Raw genomic sequence first — 22,797 nt, 5'->3', positions numbered from 1 at the left:
GGTATCCACTAATTGGAAACCACCAGCTGTGTCAGTTGACAATCTGTCAACAATTGTGGACAATTTTCTGATTCGTCCTGCATTCAGGGTTATACCTACTAAAGGTATCACAGCCTCAAAAATGTCTCCCAAAATTTCTGAGAAACTTTCTCTTTTGTACCTATTTACATGATTACTGATTTCAAATGAGCCTTCTGCATTTCTGCCAACATGAAATATCTTTGGGAAAACAAGACCAACAAAACATGTCCCATACCAATGGTCCGGAAGATTATAATAGGCTTTGTCTCCACAGACAAAATAAATCCCAGGAAAAATTGGGTCTTTACCACCTTTGAATCCCCAACCCCCCATGATTTGATAAGTGTCTTCACAATTGCTAGCACCCACAAAATAATTATCAAAAAGTGTGTTATCTCTTCTAATGCAAAGCTTGCCACTAATTGGCTTGTCTATGTGAATTACAACATTGTCAAAAGACTTGCCATTGAATTTTTCATCCTCTTTCTGCCAGAACTTGGATTTGGTCTGTTTGACCATCTCATTTCTTTTATAGATTGCCCTTCTCTCCTCAACAAGATTCAGGAAAGTCTTTTCCTCAGCTCTCAATTTGCAAGTTAGATTATTTCTATAAGCATATTCATAGGTGAGTTCATTAGTTACTAAAAAGAATTCCCTCATCTGTTTAGCTTGCTTGTGTTTATTTAAAGCCTTCTCAATTTTCAGGTTAGCAAAAATCTCATCGTAATTAGAGTAATAATACTCTAAACTACCAGTCTGATAGAATAGGTTAGCTATCACACTGCAGGTCATGCCGTAAGTAAGAGGAAGCATATTGTATGTCACTCCCTCAGAAACAGAAGCAGGTAACTTTACACAGATGTAACAATCTTTGACACCCATAACCTTAACATATTCTCCCAAAAGTCTTGAAAATTTATTGCTAGAAAAATCACCAACAGACCTATCTTGATGAGCCTCTGGTCTGTGATCAATAACTTTGTTAGCTTTGTCTGTTGCACTATGTTTGTCTTGACTAACTGAAGCTTTGCTTGTCATATTGACTTTGTACATCTCCTTATCGATCCTGAAAGGAAAGATGACAGCTAAAACTAACCAGAGCAGAATTAATATGAGCATACATATCAGAGTCATTTTACAGCAATTTTTAAAAATGGAACATTTCGAGGTACCACGCTTCAAAACAAAAGGCATTTTCACTAGGAAAACAACAATTTAAAAATGTCTAAATGTAAAACCTAAAATTTTAAACACCCCCTTTAAAAAAAAAAGTTTTGTATTTTTTTTTTTTTTTTAAATTCAACCCTCTAACAGCTTTTCTTCGACCTTGCGTCACAAGTTATTTTCCAGCTAAACACAATTTCTTCGACCTTGTGTCACCTAACACAATTTCTTCAGCCTTATGCCAAAAACAGAAACCTAAATTCTAACAGATCAGTACTTCAATCATTGTCACTATTGTCATCAACTTCTTCCTGACTGCTACTATTTACCTCCACTACAGGTGGAATAATTATATAAGCCCACTCAGGAGACTTATATTTCCGATTTGGTTTTAAAACTCTCTTTGTCTTTCTAGAGATAACTTCTATTTTCTTTCCTACCTCTGCTTTCTTTTCAGGGTCTTTTTGACTAGTTATCTCATTCACTTGTTCCTTTGATCTCTTTATCAACCGGAATCTCAGCCCTCCGTTTTCACTGGGCCAGGTATCACCTTTTCTTAGTAATTTTCTCTTTGGCTCAGTCACATTAGATTCTGTTCTCCAAGATCTTTTCCTGAAATTTCTTATTTGAGATTCTTCATCACTTTCATCAAAATCACTGTCAGAAATTTCAACTCTTGACTCAGGTTCTTCTCTACTCAGCAACCTCACTCCATTAGGAACATTACTTCCATAACTGGTACTCGGCAATTCGTCTTCCTCTTCAATTACCTTCAACTTCCCAGTTTCAGATTTCTTGTTCCTGCTTTCAGAGCTTCTTTTCTGCTTTTCGATACTCTCCTGGTCTTGTTTCTGAACTTGATCAGACTCTTCTGCTGCTTCTACTTCTTTTTCTTGAACTTGATCAGATTCTTCTGCCGCTTCTGCTTCTTTTTCTAGCAGATCTTCATCATTTTCAGAGTCTACAACAATGATTTTCAAATCTTTTTCACTCAAATCTCCATTCACAGATGAATTTTCCAAATGTCGACCTCCCTGTCGATCTTCAGAATCTGAATTTTCTTCAGCTTCTTCTTCAGAATCTGAATCAGCTGTTGTATCACTCTCTTCATCAGAGTTTTCAGGTGTAGGTATAGGAATAGTATGACTGGGATGTATCCACCGTTTTATGCCTCTGCACTTTACTGCATTCGTCGTCACAAGTATCACCTGTCTTGGTTTCTGCCACCTCGGCACCAGACAATTTCTTCTTCGGTGAACTTTTGTTCTCACCCAATCTCCAGGTGACAGATCATGTGCTTGCTCTTTGTCTCTTGACTGTACTTCAGTCCCCACCTGATTAGACACAGAATTCACGACATCAGACAGCTTCCTGCAATACTCCACAATTGCACTGTCATTAATGCTCAACAGTTTTCCTACTGGTATAAATGCTTGTCTCATGACTCTGCCCATAAAGATATCATGTGGACTTAAACCTGTCTTTTTATCTGGTGTACTTCTTAGAGTCATCAAAACAAGTGGAAGAGCATCTGTCCACACATTTTCCCTATTCTGTTCTTGATTGTTCCATTTATTTGCTCTACAACTCCAGATGCCTCTGGTCTGTATGCACAGTGCAATTTCTGCTCAATGTGTAAGGCTTCACAAATTAATTTCATCAGTCTGTTCTCAAAATGACCTCCCCTATCACTCTCCAGAGTCACGGGGAAACCGTACCTTGAAATGATCTCTCTTAAAAGCAACTTTGCCACAGTAATTGCATCGCTGTGACGTGTGGGAAATGCTTCAACCCATCTTGAAAACAAACAAACAAATACCAAAACATATTGTAGCTTGTTGTGTTTGGGCATCTCCATGAAATCCATCTGTAGTCTGGTGAAAGGACCACCCTCCCGTCCTATGGTTCCCGTTCCCACAACCGTCTTTCTGTTTGGGTTCATTTGTTGACAGATCAAACACCTTTGACAAAGGGATTCTGCAATTGTTCTGAATTTGGTATTAAACCAAGTTTCTTTGAAAAGCCTAATCATTGAATCTCTTCCAATATGACCTGGGCCATGGTACATTCTGGCCATGTCAGCAATCATGCTATTTGGTAAAACTACCCTGCCATCTTTGTAAGTCCAAACTCCATCCTCATCTCGCTGCCTACATTCTGCTCTTAACCATGAGTCTTTCTCCTCATCATCAGCTTCATCTTGTAAATCTTTGACTTCCTGCCAAGTCTCAACTATTGATGTTAGCATTAATGAACTCAGAACATGTTCATCCTTCTTCTCTCGATTAAGTGCAAAATTGTTTCTTGCGCAGTATTTCGCTATCTCATCTGCGTAAACATTCCCTTTGGTGATAAAATCTTCACCTTTCTTATGAGCAGCACATTTTACTACTGCAATTTCCTCTGGCAACTGTGTGCCATCAATCAGTCTTTTGATCAATTTTGCGTTTCTGATTGGTGAACCTGCTGATGTCATATAGCCTCTCTGAGACCAGAGCTGTCCATAATCATGCACAACTCCATACCCATATTGGCTATCAGTTATTATGGTGATTCTTAAATTCTTTGCTCTTTCACATGCACGAATCAAAGCAATCAATTCAGCCACTTGTGCTAAACGAATTCCTTCAAGACATGATGCTTCCACAACATCTGCAACTGTGCAGACTGAGTAGGCTGCCCTGAAAAAGCCTCCCTCTGTTCTCAGACAGGAACCATCAACAAAGTAGATATGGTCTGAAACAGGCAAAGGTACATCTTTAATGTCCTGCCTTGGCTTGGTACAGTATTCCAAAACATCCAAGCACTCATGATCCACATCATTTTCATCTCCAATTTCAGTTACAGTACCATCAGGTAACCATGTGGAAGGATTTAGATTCACACACCTGGCTATTGAAACATTATCTGATCCCAGAATAATCTTCTCATATTTTGTGAGTCTATTGCTGGTTAAGTGTTGCGTTTTGCTCCTTGTAAGGAGAATCTCAACTGAATGGGGAATATAGACTTTTACAGGAAATCCCATTATGATTCCTTCACTCTGTTCAAGGCTCACACTATTTGCCGCAACTGCTTTTAAGCAACCTGGTAATGCTTTTGCAACTGGATCAAGGACTGCTGAGAAGTATGCAATAGGTTTCCTTAAATTTCCATGTCTCTGTATTAACACAGACAATGCACATCCTTCTCTCTCACTGCAATACAGCTCAAAATCTTTCTCATAATCAGGCATTCCCAGAGCTGGAGCTTCACACAAGCTTCTTTTTAATTTTTCAAAAGCCTCCAACTCAGTTTCAGTTAGGACAATTGGATCTTTTATGTCTGATTTTGTCAGTCTCTGCAGTGGCTTCGCAATTACTAAAAATCCACTGATCCATTGACGACAGTAGCCAACCATTCCCAGAAACATTCTGACCTGTCTTTGCGTTTTTGGAGGTTGCATTCCCTGAATCATTTTAATTCTCTCAATTGTCACCTGTCTGATTCCTTTCGCAATTATATGACCAAGATATTTTACTTCTTGTTTACAAAACTGCAATTTTGCAGGAGACACTTTATGTCCTTCATCTGCTAGGTGATTCAAAAGAGTAATCGTATCTGTAACACAGTTGTCTCTTGTTTTTGCTGCCACTAATAGGTCGTCAATGTACTGTACCAAGGTTGATCTGCCAGGTAGATTTAGATCTTCCAAAGATTTCTTTAACAATTCATTAAAGATAGAAGGACTCTCTGAATACCCCTGACAGTATACCATTCTGCATCATGCGGAATCGGGTAAAGAATGACTGCTGGGTTTGGAACAACTGGACAACAAGGAACAACAATTTGGTTAACCTTTCTCAAATCCTGAACAATTCTGTACGTTCCATTTGGCTTTTTGATCACCATAATCGGTGAGTTACAAGGACTGCTCTCAATTTCTTTCAAAACACCTTGCTTGATGAATTTTTCGATCACAGGAATGACACCCTCAATTGTTTCTGCCTTCATTTTATACTGTGGAATGTTTGGAAATTCAATTCCTTGCTTCACTGTAATTTTGACTGGATCAACATGTTTCATCAGACCCATTTCATTTCCCGTTAAATCCCAAATTTCAGCTTTGACTGTCTCTTTTAATTCTTCAGGTAAATTTTCTTTATCAAATACAGGAAATAATTTTGTTTCCTCTGCATCAACCATTAACATTGTTAATCTGTACAGTCCATCTTCTTCCATAGTTTGTAATTCAATTCCCTCTGGTGAGCAATATATTTTGCAATTCATCTTGCACAATATATCTCTTCCCAACAAGTTTACAGGACTGCTGTTGCAAACTACAAACCTGTGTTTGTCTTTAAAATTGCCAATTTCCACCTTCACAAGTTCAGTCAAATCTGTTTTAATTTGCTGATTACTTACACCAACTACTTGGATGGTATCCCCGTGGAGAGGCAGGTTTTCAATTTCCACTGATCTAACAGTAGAACGGGTAGCACCAGTGTCCACAAGAAAGTGATTTCTACATCATTCACCTTACCATTTACATATGGACCAGACTGGTCAACCTCAAGAGTGGCTCCAATTAGACACTCTTCCCCCTCTCTCGGTCACCGTCAGAAGCAGTCATCAGAATCACTCCTTTGATTTCCTGTTAATAAAAATTGTCCTGATGCATTTTGCACATCTGGCCTTTGAGTTCTTATTACCTGATCACCTCCGCTGAATCCTGTATTTGCGTTATACTTCTGACCACCCCCGCAGTTTGGAAGAGGAGGCTGTGGAATCTGACTCTGCTGATGTACTAACTGTCGCTGTAGCTGTTGCTGAAGACTCAAATCGTTCAATTGTCGCTGTAGCTGTTGCTGCAGATCTACATCATTCTGCATCTGTGGATTTAATGATGCATTTTTAAAATTTCTGGGCGGGTTTTTACACTCGCGCTTCCAGTGTCCAATTTCGCCGCAATTAAAACAAGGTAATTTCTGCTTCAACTCCTCAATGTTAACATTACATTTTGGCTTATTAAAGTTATTTTTGAACTTCCCCTGACCCTGATTCTGATTCTGATTCTGGACAAAGTTTACATTTGTATTCTCAAGACTTGCAATCTGATGTTCAGCTACCTTCACCTGTGCCCACATTGCCTTCTCTTTTAATTTCTTCTGTTTTGCTTCCAATTCATCACTGCAGTATTTTGCTTTTCTCAGAATATCGTCAACTGAATTTGATTGCCATCCGACAATATTATTCCTGATCATTTCTCCAATTTCTGGTCTAAGACCATAAACAAATCTGTAAATGAAGTGGCTCATGTCCTTTTCATTTAATTTTTCATAACCACTGTACTGCTTGAAAACTAGCAATAACCTTTCATAAAATGAATGAACTGACTCTTTTGGCTCCTGATTTGTTCTGTTTATTTTTACCCAATCCACTTCTTTTGGAGGAATTTTCTTTTTCAACCAGTAAATCACCTTGTCATACAGATCCATAACCTCTGATGCTGGAGCACCTGTCTCCTTGTTTCGCTCTGGTTCCACTTTTGGCCAACTCACAGCAATTTTACATTCTGTCAGAGATCTGATGGAACAACAATGTCAAAGAATCTATCCAGATCAATCCACAGAACTTTCGACACTTTGATGAATCTCTCTACCTGACGATACAATTCCACTGGCTTTTCTCTCAGCCGAGGGAAATCATTTGTAAATAACAAAATGTCCTGTCTTGACCATGGAACATGAAGATACCCACCACCTGCACTCTCTCTCATCGGGAACTGCTTAGCCAGTTTATCCAACCTCTCTTCTTCCTTCTTTTTGGTCCACTTCACTCTCCACTTACTCAAATCACCCAACTTTTTGATGTACACAATCAATTCCTTTATATGCATAATTCTCCCCATCGTATTAAAGTTCCCAATGTCCTTCTCAGTAAAGTCTAATCTGTAATGTTTTCCCAAATTTTTCTGTCTGCTCAAATCAATTTCTAATTCTGCAGCCAGTTCCTCCAACTGATCATATTTATTCTTTGTTTTCCATTGAATGCTTTTACTGATGAACAGAAGTTCATCATCTCGATAATACTTCAAACTGTCAGGACCAATCGTGCCAATTATTAACTCCTCTAAATCTGCTTTTAATTTTGCAACATCAAGTTTTGAATTAGACTCTGTTTTCTCTGGAGTTTCAGCATCTGACTCTGCACCCATTGGTGTTCCGTTTAAAGAACCTTGATTAAAAGTCAAATCAGGAATATTTTTTTTTTCACGATGCATTTCAGTTAAATCCAAATAAAATTTTTCAGCTACTTTCTGAATTTCTGCATTTAATGGAATTGTCAAACCTGGTTGTTTAATTTCTCCTTTATCAAAAACAGACTGAACAGGACCAATCGTTACTGGAACTGTCACTGCTTCCATGCCCTTAGTTAACTGCCGAATTAATTCCTCTTTTGATCGTAAATAATCTGAGGTATTTGCACCTTCCTCATCTCTCCCAGCCCCGATTGAATTTCTAGGAGCTTCCCTTCCCATTGGGGTTTCAGAAAAATTTCTGCTTTCATTATAGACACTAGAATTAGTTCTTATTTCAAACCTTTCAGGGGTTTCAAAAGATTCAGAATTATTTGGATACAATTTGGGTGATTCTTCATTTAATGGAGGTGCACTTGGTATGGTTCCTGGAGAAACCATCGGAGTGGACCATGAACAAGCTGGTTTTAATGGGGCCTGCTTTTTATTTGTCATATAGATTTCTTCTAAAACTGCATCTTCTGATTCACTTTCTACAACAGCATTATTTTTCTTTTGAGTACTTTTTTCACCTGGTATCCCAGAGACCATTTCTCTTATTACATAAAGACCATCACACATGTCTGTCTGTCTCCACAGACTCATTCTATCCTCATGCGTTTCTCTTTTGTAAATCGATGTTTTAGGAGGTCTTTTTAGCCCATTTGCTTCCATCTGAAGTTGAAACATTTCATCCTCCCATTCAACTAAAGCTTCGAATTGTGTTGGTCTAGGCTTTGGTACAAGAGCTGACATCTTTTCTCTCAAATTTCTCAAAATTCTCATGTTAAATGAACCATCATCTGGCCAGGCTAAAACACCATCGTCTTTTGTGTAATGCTTCCAAACATCAAACCAAAGGCAAGTATGATAACCATATTCACCTTCCATATACGCTGCAGGTGTTTTGTATTTATGAAGTAATTTTCCACCTCGCGTTTCAATTTTCTTATCGGGAGAAATAAACATTTTAAATCTTTGAAGCAATGTAAGCTTTTTCTCAACTTTCTTGTAAAAATAACTAATTTTTAAATCAAATCCGCTTAGTTGGAAATGATCGTAAATATTTCCTGGTTGTTCCGCAAATCTAGCCAATCCATGCGCGAAACACACCAACAAGCCAATCAGAGTTGAGCTACGTCACCACCTTGCTCAACCAATAGAAATGGTGCTTTCCAAAAGGGCCAATCAGCTTACAGCTCGTCCAAGTCACGAGAGCCAATTAGTGAACAGCCTGTGACGTATGCTACCCAATCACTGCACGGACCGTGTGACGTACACAGCCGCTGCGGCTTCTCGCGTCTCACTCTCAGCGCTCACCCCTCCTTCACAAAATCTTTTCACAGCGCCATTTTAAGAACGCTTTTTCAATGAAACTCAATTAATAACGACAAAAGAACAAACCATTTGTCTGCTTCTCTAAAATAAAGTGACAGATTTTACAGGCATGCAAGTATTCTTTTTGCGTGGAATAGACAACGCTACTCTCACAGTATATACATTCGCCGATAAAGTAAACTTTTACTCTACCCTTCAAACAGGCAATAACGAACTCGTTTCCCTCTGAATGCACATAAAGTAGCAATTCAAAGTTTGACTCGAACGGAATTACAGAACCATTTACGCACTTTCAAACGGAAAGTATCCCTAACCATACATACACGAAATCCTGGCAGGACTCTAACCAGCCACAGAAAACCTGAATCGCCAGCAAAATAAACGACGTTACTTTACCCTTCACTCAAGCTCGAATATATTCTACTACTCTCTTCGCAGTGAATTTTAGAACGGGCTCCTTGTCCCTATGCTCAAAGCTACGGTTTCATAGACAATCCTCACTATACATACCTTCTATCTAGCACACCTATATCTCTAACGCGTGTTGTACAGCCACAACACTTGTGATATAAAATACCACTTTTCTGAAACAGATCAAATGCACTGTGTGTCTTCACTCATGTCACACCACTCTGTACCGGTACAACTAGGATTTTTCACACTGCAGGAAAAAACCTTTCGACTACATGTAACACGAGTGAATGTACTCAACATATGTTAGACATCGATCCTATGTAACTACCATGTAGCATGTTGGTTACTATAGCAACCGTAACTCTGCTACCAGGAAATTGATCCAGCGGCCCATAGAAAATATGCCATAAGCAACGCTACCCAACTCCACAATACTCACCATTAAACCTATATCACTCACAAGGCCCATAAACTAACATGACATATTTTGACCAACTGAATCATGTGACCTAATTAACCTATTCACAAAATATATACATTTATATACAACTGCAGTAAAATGATTTCATCACACTTTAACAAACCCCACGATTAATTAAGCCACTGTGGCGAAAAGATCTGCTAATGGTAACCTAAACCCATGAAATAACAAGGCCAGCTTGTTTTTCAAAGAAAAATATTTATTAACTATTTATTTTAGAATGTGCATTAGAATCTTTTATTAAAGCATTTTATTAAAGTATTTGCAAAATAGTAATGACAGTTTTAAGTAAAAATCAAAAGCATGATTCAAATAGAAAATAGCAGTTTGGCATCATCTAAATTCTAAGTCCCTAACTACACTTGCTCCATTAAAGAATAAAGGGTAAAAGTCTTTAGGCCCTACGTTCTTACGTGCTCCAAGAGAAGTCCGTCAGCACGACACACCCATCTAAAGGACAGCAAGCAGCAGCAGCTCTTCCCCGGGGGAAGAGTTTTTATACCTTTCTACGCTAAACTAATCTAAGAAAAACTATATTCTTTCTGCTCGGTCTGGGATTTCATTGGCTGTCAAATGAAAGGCCATAATGTCATTGCATTCCCCAAAACTTTAGTTCCGTCTCTTTCTTAGAGTCCATTGTCCTTTGCTTTCGAATTGTGAGGCTTCCTCCAGTTTGCAACATTATAATAGAAAGGTTCATAACTTCCTCAGCTTGTCATACTCCTCTGCCGGTTCCTGGCCTTGGCCTCGCTGACTAAAAGAACAGTCAGCTCATCACGTTTATATTTCACTCCACATGAATAATTTTTGGCAGAGAAATCTTTTTTTTTTTCCACAGGACTCTTGCTTTCTCCGAGCAGAACTTTTGCCAACCACGAATGCACTAGGCCCAAACCACTTTTCACGTTAACTAGTATATAAACAAACACAAAAGAATAATTAATGCAAGAAATACAGTTTGTTCTGTTACCCACCCACCTTTGCTAATCATTAACCCATTAATCTATGTTACCTAGCAGAAGCCAAACAAAACAACAAACAAATTTGTGCAACATTCATGACAGGAAAACAAAACATGAGCACACAGGAATAAGCACATGCCATTAATAAACAGCCGCATTTAGTCTTGACATGTCAATAGACAGAATTAATTCATTATTTTTACATACATGCAAATGCAACGTAATGCACGTTTATGAGCACACATATTTGTTTCCCACGTGTTTATGTAAATGCAACTCTTAATCTAGGTTGAATTGATATTCACACAGCACAGATCATTAATATTATTAATTAATTATGGAAGTGTAACTTCGCGAGCTGAGATGTATTTCATTTCTGAATCTCGCTCCATCAACCTCACCCTGTATTGGTACAAAGAGATTAGATGCAACAGAAATGCGTTGCTTTACGCAAGTCCTCCAAACACGCTTCAGCTGTTTAAGGCCCTTGAATGACAAGTGTTATTAATATTACTCATTTTGATGATACTGCATTTATTGACCCATCGCATTATGAGACTGCCTTGCTGATATATGAAATTATGCCCTGAAAATCAAAGGAGATGTCATATCGAGCGTTTAACTCACATAGACCTCTTGCTGCCTAACATGTGCAATTAGGGGAGACCATGTGGCCTTACGACGAGAACTGCTGACTTTTGTGTGAGAAAACCAGCTTCGAGTCTCGGCACCAGCTCAACATTCTGTGATTCTGGGGAAAACACTTAATTTCCTAATACCTCCAACAAAATAATTGAATGTGTCTTTGTATAATGTAACTGTTGCTCATGTGCAGCACTCCAATACCTTCGGGGCTAGTTAACACTATTTGAAACTGCAAAAAATAAAGATGTTGCCCCGCAGGTGAATTGACATATATAGCATGATAATGGGATAATAAGACTAGGGGTTGGCAAAACTCCGCTGCTTGCGGAACTATGTGGAATCTTGCAAAGTTTTTAGGTAACTCTGCGAAGTGCAACTCCGCTCTGCCCACCCCTAAAAACACACTCATAAACATTACAATCACAGCTAAAGATTGAATGAAAGTTTTGATAAATGAACTCGCGTAACATGCACCCACACTTTTGAAATGTATGTTTTAAACTTTAAGCAACCAGACAAGATATTGGGTTCCTGAAGGTATCCAGTAGAAGACAATTCAAATTTTTACAGTGAAAATAACTGAACGTTTTTCAGATTTGAACTATAATGTCAACAAATGGATTTCTTTTTTTGTATCTGCCTCAAGATACAGCATGGTGTTAAACACACAGAAAGGTTGCAATATTATATTAGCTGTTTGGACACTAGTTGTAGCTATATTAATGAAGGGCTTATTAGTGGATCTTAACACTTAGTCAGCATGCTTCAACTGATATTAGATATAAACGGACTTATTTAGATTAACAATGTAGATTTAATATGATCACAAAAAAGTAGGTATGAGTTTCGACCTGCCTCTGTCCTGGCTGCCACGCGAAAGAAGAAACCATTATTCATGTGTTGCTCTTCTGCCGGGCATATAGATCTCCCAGGCAGAAGTGGATCATCCAACTCTGTAGGAACCTGGGTATTAGGAGTTACCTTGATTTCTTCAGGATCCTAAAAACAGATACTGACCCGGTTCAGGTGGTTGCAATATCAAACTTTTTGTTTGCTCTGTGACTAATACGACGGAACCTGTTAAAACTGGAGCAGTCCACAAGCGATTTATAGTACTCTTTTTCCGTACATCTGGTGTTAGGACTACTTTTGAAACCTTAAATTTTAGGCACAGGTGGACCGAGGAAGATTAGATTGTGATTTAGTACTATGCATTTTGAGATTGGAAGCCAACCTTGGGATTTTTATTACAGTTTTTAAAAAATGTTATATTTAACTTCTATTTTTACTGTATGTTCTAAATATATGAAATTCCCACACTGATGATTCTCTTTTAATTTTAATGTACCATTTTCTATCCTATGCCTAGATGCCCATGTATGTTTTGACCTATTTATCTGAATCTAGTTTGGTTTTGCAACTGATGTAATTTTAATGTGCTTTTATGGCTATAAACGGCCGGAATACAGTTTTTTTTAATTGAATTGATTAACAATGTAGATTTAATATGAAAATATTACCCGAAGATGACGCTGAAGGAAAAGTTTCAGTTTTCGATTACTAAATGAGTACTCCCATGTGATAGTAGTTCAAGATTGTTATATGTGCATGTATTTTTCTGCTTCTGTGGAATCTATCTATCACCATTACCTTGCAGTATGATCATGAATTTGTTTTGTTGTCAAGATAATTTTGAGTATTTGTGGGTGTTTTATATGCCTTTGGATGATGTACCTATGTTTAAGTCTTTAAATCTGAACATAGGGGCAAAGTCCATGGTTTGCGTGTATCATTATGTGAGGCCTATTTATGAGGTAGCTACCTATCACCAGGTGCTACTATTCTACTCTATTTTGTGCAGCATAATCAGGATATTTGTTTTATTGTCAAGATCATCTTGAGCATTATTGTTGGAATTTCATATGCTTTTACATGATGTGCCTATGTTAAATCTTTAAATCCAAACAAAGGAACAAAGTGCGTGGATCGTGGGTATCATCATATGAGGAATATCACTTAAACTAGCACTATTACCCCTATTAATTTTAAAGCTTCCTAGCAGTTGAATAGGGCTGAGAAAGCCTTTGTGCAATAATCAAATAAGTGGAAAGCGAAGGCTGAAGGAGTAAGGAAAGAAGAAGGAAGTTGTTAGGAAAACAAAAAGGAAGAATAAGCAGTTGGTAGTTAGGACTACATCTTAAACTTAGCTTGGATTTACAAAAGAGGGGAACTGTGTGTGTGGTAAGAGAGAAAGATCATTTTCAAAAGGCCAGAGATGGTGGGTTGGAATGACTGTGTGCAAGAGTTTAGAGCTATGGTTTAACAAGCTCTATCAGGGAATAACCTGCTATTAGAAGAGTTTAATCTGTTTGTGGAAGGAATAATTATTTCCAGCTTCCATTGAATTGGGTAGGAAGTTGTTATTTAGCATTGGAATCTCCAAGATATAGCATGTACATAACATAAACAATAGGAGTGTAAAAGGTCCTGGAAAAGCTAAAAATAGTGCTTAGTGTGTGGTAGGAGATATATTTGAAGCTGTAGTGTCTTAGGTGGATGCAGTTTTAAAAGACTTGAAGATCATAAAGTTATCAACTTTGGTAGATTGTTCGGCTACTAAGACCACTGGTTCTTGTACCGTAGTAAATACAGAGCTTATGGCTACACCTTCTATGGTACTGCAGAATAGGCTTGCTTTAGGCATCTTACTAGCAAAAGAAAGCAGAGTCTGTTGAATGCTTTGCTACCAGCAGTGCTGTACTTATGTCCCTGATGTAAGTAACCTGATTAACAAGTTTATAATTAACATGACAGATATCTCTAGCGAGGTTGTTAAGGATTTAGAAGAGACAGGTTCTTGGGAAGTGATAGAAAAATAATTTGTGAAGATTTGAGAGTGGTTTAAAGGTATTGGAGGAGGAATACTAAAGAGCATATTAACCTCAATACTAATTCTTATGAATTGTGTGACATGCACTGTTCTTTTTAGGTCTTGGCTAAGCGCATTCTCGCAGAGAACCTTTTGTCGTCGTGTCTGCTTTCCAGGAGACAATCCTGGCCGCGCGCATCGCCTTGGAGGCGATTTGAAACTGGCATGCGCCGCGCTCGCCGTGGCTGTCTCCTGGGAAGCGCAAACATACACAGGCACACCTCCCCCTGCACGCATGCGCACACACACACGAGCACACATACACGATCGCACACAGAGACACTCCCCCCCTCCGCCGTCGCACACAGAGACACATACAGGACATTCCCCCCCCCCGCCGTCGCACACAGAGAAACACACACAGGAGCGCACATACACGCGCACACACACACACACACACACACACGAGCGCCCCCCAGGGCCCACTTACCACCAATCTGGTGTTCTGTCGCCTCCACGGGGCTCTCCCTCAGGCATGGGAGCCCGGCGTCACCACTGCTCCTCGGACCAGGAACTCCGTGGGCGCGGGCTTCGCGCACAAGACGGAAGTCCCGCCCCCACGCTAGGTTTCGTTTTCGAGTGCGCGCGCACATATTGCAGTCATTGGCCATTTTAAGAAGAGCTCGCTCTCCTGTTCAGCAGCTCTGTCGCTCTGCTTTCGTATCTTATCACGGTAAAGTAAAGTAATGTTCAGCACAGATTATATGTATATGTCAGGGGACCTCAACACTGATTGTCGGATCGCAACACACAGGAATTTAAGTTAAATATTATGCCTCTGCCTTTGTAAGCATTTTATTTGGAAAGCAAATCCAGAAATACTGAATGCAGAAAGTGAAATTGTATTCAGAATCAAAGTGTAGGATGTCCCTCTGAGTTTAGAGACATGATTTCCAATGACAGGAGTTCCTGATTTAATCTTAAAGGTGGCATTGCTTTGATTACATTGTTTTAAAGGATGGCTTCAATGCATGTTTGGTTTGTTTTCAAAACTTTTGAATGGTGTGCCCGTGCCTGAGGTGCATCATCAGAGCTGTGTGAATAATAACAGCTGTGAGCCCGTGCGTGAGGTGCATCATCAGAGCTGTGTGAATAATAGCAGCTGTGAACCCGTGCTGAGGTGCATCATCAGAGCTGTGTGAATAATAACTGCGTCAGCCCCGTGCTGAGGTGCATCATCAGAGCTGTGTGAATAATAGCAGCTGTGAGCCCGTGCCTGAGGTGCATCATCAGAGCTGTGTGAATAATAACTGCGTCAGCCCCGTGCGTGAGGTGCATCATCAGAGCTGTGTGAATAATAACAGTTGTGAGCCCGTGGCTGAGGTGCATCATCAGAGCTGTGTGAATAATAACTGCGTCAGCCCGTGCGTGAGGTGCATCATCAGAGCTGTGTGAATAATAACAGCTGTGAGCCCGTGCCTGAGGTGCATCATCAGAGCTGTGTAAATAAAAACTGCGTCAGCCCCGTGCGTGAGGTGCATCATTGGAGCTGTGTGAATAATAACAGCTGTGAACCCGTGCCGGAGGTGCATCATCAGAGCTGTGTGAATAATAACAGCTGTGAACCCGTGCCTGAGGTGCATCATCAGAGCTGTGTAAATAAAAACTGCGTCAGCCCCGTGCGTGAGGTGCATCATCAGAGCTGTGTGAATAACAACTGTGAGCCCGTGCGTGAGGTGCATCATCAGAGCTGTGTGAATAATAACTGCGTCAGCCCCGTGCGTGAGGTGCATCATCCACATTGCTCAGGTCATCCAAATTCCTGCACTCTGTACCACACTGCTTTCAAGAACAGCATACTCTTGCACACACTCTGACTGCTCACCAATTCAAAGTTTGGTAAAAAAAGTTATGCAACGCATTGTCATACACAATGTCAATAACTCAAACTTTAATGCTGCGAGACCTATTGCATTGTAAATGCTTGTTATAAGAGGGATCATAATGATTTTGGCAAAGGGCGTGTCAAACTGCAGGGGGGCAAAGAAGCTGACAACACCAGAGTAAGAAAGAGGAAAACCGTCATTTACGAGCTCAAAAGGCAGGAGGATACCAGGCACAAGCTGAGAAAATCAACATCTTCTGTATAATGGGAGAATTCAATTAGGGAGAATGTGATTTGTGGTGATTCCCAGACTCACTGGAGAGAGTAATTTGGATATATTTTTATATATTAAATGTTTGCATTAACACAATATAATGTGTATATTATTAAGCGGATATTCACCCAGAAGTATATCTTGGTGCTGAATAACAGAAGTTTATTGTTACCCAACTCAATGATACTCATTTTATCAACCTCAGAAGGATGAAAGGCTGAGTTGACCCACCAGATTTTGAACCTGTGACCATAAATTCAAACACAGGCCCCTACAGTGAATGGATTAGTCCACTAAGCCACCAGGCGCAGCTTTGCAACATTACTGCATAATCATGCTAATGCTATTTGTAGAGAGAAAATGTGTTTAGTCAAATTTAGATTGATAATAGATAATGTAGGTTTTCAAAATCTCTGTTATCTGACGTCTTGTTTTGTGACACATCAACTTCTATGTAAGCTTGAGTTTTAATTGTTGAACACATTGTTCTTTTTTCTTCATTCCCATGTGAAGAAATCTTTTCTTATCTTTGGGATTATAATGCAATATTTTAATGAAAAAGGCAAAGATAACAGGAGTAGACCCATTAACCCAGCTCACACTGGGTAGTTAGTGTAACATTGCAACAATGTCTCAACTGGGGATCATTTAACAAAGTCAGTTAAATAAGTAGTATACATCATAAGAACCAGTAGAAAAGGGAAAAAGGAGACCACAATGGGTGAATTGAGGTAAAGCTATTGTTTTTTTTTTTATTTCAAATTTTTATTTCATCACATCAAACAATACATACGTTTCAAAACATCTCAAAGTAAGAAATTATTTCCATCCCACCCTTCTAATCTCACTCCCCCTAGTGCTGGATCCGAAACAGAATTACATTTGTGGGGACAGGAAGAAACACTGCATCACGAGAGAAGAGAAAGAAAAATAAATCTGCAGTTATTATACCCTTACTCTGCCCGCACCTCTTCCAACCACTGCTTAATTGGGCCCCGATTTCTCTACCCCTTTTCCTGGCCTTATCTCCACTGTGTTCATAAACAGCTATTTCAGATCAGCATGTAGCAAGAAATCTCCCCAGCCATTGCTGCCTAGTGGGTGGTTCGGGATCCAGCCAGGCTGTGGCCATACACAGTCTAAGAATAGTCATGGCTATAAGTAAAAATATCTGATGTCTCCATTGGATTTCCATGTCTTACTCCTAAAACTAATAAACCCGGTGAGTTCGAGATTGGATAACCGAGTTTTGCTTCAAGTATTTTGCCAACATCCTTTGTTAGATTTCCCAGCTTGGGACAATTTGCGAATAAAGGAATGAGGTCGACTGCAAAGCAGCCACACCGTGGACAATGAATGCCCGTAGACCGCCCCATTTAGCAATCTTCGCCGGAGTAATATACAGATCGAACCATGTTTTATAACATTGGATCTGTAAATTAGCAGCAATGAATGAAGTCTGTGCTAAAGAGGAGTCTTCACAATCTCCCGTCCCCCTATATAGGAGCTCTGACCAGCAAGCAGAATGTTTAGCTAAGTCGTCTGTCATTTTTTTATTTAGTTGTTTATATATATATATATTGGTGATGGAGAGAGAAGATTTTAATATTAAGTTCTACCTGATTGAAGCGGACACTTCCCCTTCTTTTTTTAACAAAAAATCCCTAGTTTGTAAGTACTTAAAGAAATGGATGTTACTAATGCCAAATTTGTCCTTTATTATTTCAAAGGAGAGGATCCCTCCCTCATCAAACATATCTATAATAACCCTCACCCCCCTCTGAACCCACTGTGACATATATCCATCCTTAAAAATATCTTGGAGCAGAGGGTTGTCCACTAAATGGGTGTATCTATTTATCCTACCGATCCCAAATTACTTCCGGACGGCTGTTCATACCTTAATTGCTCCCAAAAAACCTTAAATCTAACCCTTTTAAAATATCCATATTCTATCTGCTGTAGAAGACAACCTCGAGCTTCAAAGCCTATTATCAGATTGTAAATTGATACCAGATCTCCATCTTCTGGGCTAGTTTTATCAGTAGAGAAAAGTGTTGTCATCTGTTGGAGTACTGCAGCCCAATAATATAATTGAACATTAGGGACTGCCAAGCCCCCTCGTTCTCTCGGCAGAGTAAAAAGTGTTAAAGCCCTTCGGGGGCGTTGCCCGGCCCATAAGAACCAAGACGCCAACTGATTTAGGGATTTAAACCAGTGGCTTTCTACTTCCAATGGTATGGCCCTGAAGAAGTACAATAGTCTGGGAAGAAACACATTGCTTCTCCCCATTAATGGGAGCATAAGATTATTCATTTGGGAGAAATCAGTTTTTAATTTCCGTAAGAATGGGCCTCAATTTAGATCAACAATGTTCCCCACAGCTGCTGTTATCGCCATGCCTATGTATTTCACATTGGGGACCACCCGAGGATCGTCTAACTGGACAGATCTATTTATTACCACCAGAGTTTTGCTTTGATAAAGCAAATATCCGGAAAGCCGTCCGAAACTGGCAGCCTTCCTTTCAATTTCCATCAGGGCATAAGAATGATTAGGGGTAGTGATGGCCAGATCATCGGCGTAAGCCAGAATCTTAGTATCGGCCCCCTTATTATGCGTAGCAATAATACTAGTATTATGCTCGATCTTTCTAATAAGGAGGTCGATTTACAGCGCAATTAAGAGAGGCGAGCATGGACACCCTTGATGGGTACCACAGCATATCGAGACCGGCTCCAACATATCTCCCATTACAGCCACTCAAGCGACTGGGTTATGGTACATTGTCTGGACAGCCTTAATAAATCCACTACGTAATCCGTTTCTGTCTAATATAGCCCATAGGAAAGGCCAGGAGACCCTATCGAAGGCTTTCTCTGCATCTAGCAGGATTAAAGCCATAGGGTCTCTGGCTATTTTTGAGGCATCAAACAGGGCAATTGTCCACTGAATATGATTGATGGTGTTGCAGTCAGGGACAAAGCCATGTTTTACAGGGGAGACCAGCCTCTTGATCACTTTAGATAAATGTAAATGTTTTTTGAATGTAAATGTTTTTGAGCTTGTAAAGCGCACTGCTACCCGTCCATAGGTCTCCTGGCGCTGTATAACTCTGGGGAACCCGTCCTGGCTTTCCCTGTGGTATGGTCCCTTGCTGGGAGTCCCCAAGGTGGAGCCAGGCATCCCCAGAATTGATGGGGCCGTTGTGGAGATTAGGCAAGCTAATACCCAGAGTTGCCGAGTGGAACCCCTGATTAGAGTAAGCACCGAAGCGAGAATTATCGAGGCCGCTGACCAAGGTTCACGACCCTGCCGCGTCGGGAATTGAACCCTGGTCCCGGGCCAACTTCTGCTCTCGGGCCTGCCGCCTCTAACCAGTGAGCCACACCACTCCACCTAAACAATTAGCTAATATTGGGCATAGATTTTTATATCACGATTAATAAATGTGACTGGACAATAAGACCCTAGCTCGTAAGTAGGTTTATCTTTTTTAGGAAAAACCGCAACACCCAATTGGGCATTCATAACTATCTCTTTCAACAGATCATTAAAACATGTAAAAAAGAATTTATAAAATTCCTCTGGGATTGAGTCTGTTCCGCCTGCTTTTCCACTTGGCAATGAGTTGACCTCCCCCATTAATTCCTCCTCTGAAATTGGGGCCTGGAGAGACTCAGCCTTCTCTGAGGTGAGTTCTTCAAAAGATAAATCCTAGATATAATCCATAAATTCCAAGTCGTCAAAATGAGTCGTCATTGTACAAATACTGATAGTCTTGCCGAGCGGATAGCTAAAGGATCAGTAATTGTGCCTAAAATAGGATCCCTTATTTCTAAGATGTCCCCTTGAACTATTCTCTATCTTGTGTGTCTAGCTAATAGTTGTCCGACCCTTTCATTATTCTCATAGAGCTTTCCTCACCAAGCGATATATTTACCGGCTGCCATTTTAGCCGTAATCTCTTTTATTGCAGATTTCCCAACAGCTACTCTGTCTTGTGCTTTCTCGATATACCCACCGGTCATCATCGCCATGACTAATTGACCTTCTACATCCAATAACTCCGTATATAAGGCCTGCTCTAATGTCTTATTCTTCCTCTGCTCCGCCGAACCATAACTGGATGTCTCCCCCCTTATCCCAGCCTTGAGAGAGTCACACACAATGTCTGGACGAGCACTCCCCTTATTTTCCATAATAAATCGGGGAATCCAGGCCTTCATATGCTGTATATATCCACTATCCGACAGCAGGGCCCTGTCAAAAGTCAAAGCAAAGACTGGAGGTGGGTTATTTTGTGTAGTTATTGCAAGGAAAAGAGGATTGTGGTTGGACATTACCCTAGGGTACTTATAAAACTGACCTTTCTGTGCAACTACGGGGGAAACAAAAAAAATAATCGACTCTGACATGAGCTTGATGGGGAGCAGAAAAAAAGGTATAACCAGGGTCTCTAGATTTGAACATGGCCCAGATATCCAAAAGACGTGAAGCGTGCATAAATGTTCAACAGACTTATAGACCTTGGGCTTACAACCCTGGTATACTCTTTCACCAAAATGGCTGGCTTGTGGTTTTATATTTATATTAAAGTCCCCACAAATGACAAGAGGCAGAGGCCAGCCAACTAATTCGGTACTCAGCCAATCATACAAAGCAGGATCATCTAATATAGATCCATACAAAGAGCTTAAAGTAAACGAGCAAGCATTCATAACACATTGAACAATAGCCCATCTCCCCATCTTGTCAGCGCTTATTTGTGTAAATTTAGCTAACGCTTACCGGGCCATGATAGCAACACCCCGTGTTCGTGTCCCTTGGGAAGTACTAGCGATTAATTGATATCCAGCCAATTCAGCAGCTTTCTTGTGCTGACAGGATTGCTCCCCCCTCCCTGGGTTGACTGCAGTTCTCTCAAGGCCTCTTACAGATTGGCCAGACAAGACCCTGCACTCGGATACCTTCTGGATCCCCCCGAACCTTCTTCCTCCCGCCCTCGTGCTCCCCTCCCCAGTCTCACAGTTGTTCCGTGATTGACTTATGCGTTGACATTCCTAGCTTTACTCTCCTAATACTATGGAGACTACCTCTCTTCAAAAGTTGGACCCTTGACCGCCCCATTTAAATTGTTTTCTTGCAGTCCTCAGCACTACTGTTGAAAATAAGTGACCATATGTCCTGATGATGACCTGAAATCAATCAGGTTGAAACGCCGTTGACTACCCAGCACAGAACTTTGGCGATGTAGTTGTCAATTGACTTTACCCAATTTACAACTACCTATAGTATATAATTGTTTTTATTGACCACTTTTTCTATACTTTATTGCTGTTCACACTGTTATTATTCTTTCACATTGTGTCACTGCGCTGTCACTTATCACTAGCACGCCCAGTGCCCACATGTGTGTTATAGTCACCATACACTTTAATTGTATGGTAGTGCTGTTATAACAACCTACTATAACAATAAGTTTACCTCAATTCTCCCGTTGTGGTCTCCCTTTTCCCTTTCCACCCGGTTCTTATGATGTATACTACTGCCTTTGTTAAATGATCCCCAGTTGAGACATTGTTGCAGTGTTACACATGTTTGAATGAAAAGCACATTCAAAGATTCACCTGCATTGTGCAGACTAGCCAATGGATCCTATCTAGTTACAGATGGTGCAAGCTTCAAGGACGCAGAGAGAACCTTGTAGAGTGAATACAATCTTGAGAACTGCATGCAGTTTTGCTAAATGTTAGATGTATTTCTGTTTTCAGACATACCTTTAGCATGTTCTCCAAGAGAGAGGACTGATTACTGTTTTCTGTTATTTCCATTTACCCTTCAAAGGTACCCCATATTAGATTGTCCTCTGTTTTGTAAGATACAATCCGACCTGCATATTATTTGATGCTTATGCATAACTACTGCTACCTTTCTATGAAGCATTAACTTTGACTAAATTGTTTAATGCTAAAATATTCTGTCTTTGGAGAAGCGTGGCTCAGTGGTTAGAGGCGGCAGACCCGGAAGCTGAGATCGACCGTGGACAAGGGTTCGATTCCCCGCCTCGGCGGGTACGGGCTCAAAAATTCCATGGACTCGACAATTCTCGCTCTGGTGCCTACTCAACTCACGGGGTCACACTCTGCGACTCTGGGCAATAGCTTGCTTAATCTCCACTACGGCCCCTCGCGGCGGGATGCCTGGCTTTCACCTTGTGGACACCCTGCCGGGGTTTCTCACAGGGGAATACCAGGACGGGTTCCCTAAGCAAGCGCCGGGACGCTTACGGGCAGCTGTGCGCTTTACAAGTCCAGCACATTTACATTTACATTTACATCTTTCTTGTGGGGCCTAGTGTGCTACACGTACAAATCAATGTAATTTATTAATTGCGCAGGCTGAGGTATGGAATACCAAAATCCTTGGGGGATTTACACTGATCCTGGTCCTTTGAGAGAAGCACT

The 22,797-nt window shown here is 40.3% G+C and overlaps 1 protein-coding gene across 1 annotated transcript in view; it reads left to right on the top strand.

The window, feature by feature from the left end:
• The window catches only part of LOC144762794 (CD109 antigen-like), a 771,981-nt gene that overhangs the window by 169,939 nt on the left and 579,245 nt on the right, over positions 1-22,797 (top strand). The window lies entirely within an intron of this gene.

The sequence above is a fragment of the Lissotriton helveticus genome, chromosome 6 (assembly GCF_964261635.1).
Source record: "Lissotriton helveticus chromosome 6, aLisHel1.1, whole genome shotgun sequence".
Classification (NCBI taxonomy): Eukaryota; Metazoa; Chordata; class Amphibia; order Caudata; family Salamandridae; genus Lissotriton; species Lissotriton helveticus.
Note: the sequence above shows the minus strand (reverse complement) of the source record. Positions and strands in the feature narration are given on the sequence as shown.